Source organism: Pygoscelis adeliae, unplaced genomic scaffold (assembly GCF_000699105.1).
Source record: "Pygoscelis adeliae isolate BGI_AS28 unplaced genomic scaffold, ASM69910v1 Scaffold38, whole genome shotgun sequence".
NCBI lineage: Eukaryota > Metazoa > Chordata > Aves > Sphenisciformes > Spheniscidae > Pygoscelis > Pygoscelis adeliae.
This window is the reverse complement of record NW_008825614.1, coordinates 5,366,018-5,367,316: the sequence shown is the minus strand read 5'-3', so window position 1 is coordinate 5,367,316 and position 1,299 is coordinate 5,366,018.

Genomic DNA, 1,299 nt, shown 5'->3' with positions numbered 1-1,299 from the left:
TCCTATTCATGTATCACAGCCAGTTCAGCAAAGAATATTGGATGCTAAGTGTTTGGCTCCCAGTCACAGATGGGGCAGAAGAGCAATTTCTCTAGCATTCCTGTGCTTTGCTTTGCGCTCACCTTTTGTTTATTCACTAGAGGAGAGCAGGGCTCTCTTATGCTCACTGTAATGGAAACACAGTGTCCAGCAACGGTCTGAAATCTTTAAAGTCCGAGGGAAGAAGCCAGTGAGTTGGGGCAAGGTCCAGACACATGCATTTGGATTATGTGATCCTGCTTCAGTCTATTTGAATCCCATTTACTAGCTTTGGTGAGTTATGGCTGATTTAGCTCACCTTTGTCATCACCATCTAATTATTTTTATAACTGTAAAAGCGTTGTGTATGCGTAAATAATATATCTAAATAAAATTCCAGAGTACTAGACTATAATCTGGATAGAATTAGAATAGGCTCTGAATTGATTTAAAGTCTTTTATTAAACACTAAGTATAACTGCTTCATTGGTCCTCTTAAGTACTTACCCTGAAAAGATCTGCTCGTTCCCTCTAATGAAACTGTGCTGAGTGTTATATTTGCTTAGATAAAAAACCCCCGTGGTTTCAAAATGCTGTTGCATTCTGCTACTGAGGACTCCTTCCCCAAGAATATACATGAGACTGCTCATATTCTAAATGTTGGGGGGTTTTCCCACTTGTGCCCAGTTGTGGAGGTCCTTATAATAAGATTATGCCTTTTCTATTTCTGTGAGTTGTTTATTGGGTTGGTTGTTTTTTTGGGGGGGGGGGGGGGGGGGGGGGTGTGTTCAGCCTTGGCATAGTTAGCAGTATTGCTGGCTGGTTCAAGGGTGCCAAATTCAAAAACCTAGGCCAGAAAAGATGATTTAAGGGAAAAACAAGACCTAGAAACAGCTTAAAAGGTTTGAATTGTCATTCTTTACTTTCTGTCTTTTTATTTATTTCAAACTTTTACGGTATGTGTGGATCGCATTTTCCTGCAGTTCTCTAATACTAGGGAGGCTTAGAATGATGGTTTATGAATTTTAATGAAAGTTGAGATTATTATGTAATCATATGCTGGGGCTTTAATTAAATCACCAAATAGGAGAAGAACTGCATTTAGAGAGTTGAGAGCTGAGGATGCTAATTTTTAAATTTCTTTGTTCTACTTTGGTATGGGTATCTCAGATATCTAATGCAGACAGTCCCTTACACCATTCCTTGCTCCTTTGCAGGTATCATTGCATTAGTGAACATTTGGTTTACATCTAAAATTTGGTTTTACAACCACGAGGCCTA